This window comes from Poecilia reticulata, linkage group LG17 (genome assembly GCF_000633615.1).
Source record: "Poecilia reticulata strain Guanapo linkage group LG17, Guppy_female_1.0+MT, whole genome shotgun sequence".
Classification (NCBI taxonomy): Eukaryota; Metazoa; Chordata; class Actinopteri; order Cyprinodontiformes; family Poeciliidae; genus Poecilia; species Poecilia reticulata.
Window position 1 is genome coordinate 3801830 of NC_024347.1, and position 483 is coordinate 3802312.

Below are 483 nucleotides of genomic sequence, written 5' to 3' on the forward strand. Positions count from 1 at the left end.
AAATTAACGGAAGAGCCGCGTGGAAATCCAGCTGCGGGACCATCCAGCGCTTCAGAGAGGATTTTGTTCCGACAGCAGACATGCCGAGGGCTCGATTAACCGAGTCCGCCTTTAAAGTTTCAGGAGCTGCGCCTCTTTCTCCTGGCGCTGTCCAGGGTGCTGAACACAGTCCCAGCCTCGTCAGCACTACAGATGACTTTGCATTATAGAGTAGATCTGTCGGAACAAGCAATACATCAATGAATCGCATGCTAAATTAAAACGAGCTTAATAATATCCATTTGCATGATTAATCGTTTTACTCGTCTCTCAACCAAAAACTGGGTAATAAAAGCCTCCAGTCTGGTGCACTGATCTCAACTAGCCCTTATTTGAAGGACAATTTAGTCCACAGACTTATACATATATATATTATAATAAATTTTATTTGTTGCTTATGTTTTATTTACTTTAAATATCTAAAATGTTTTCTGGTTTCGATGT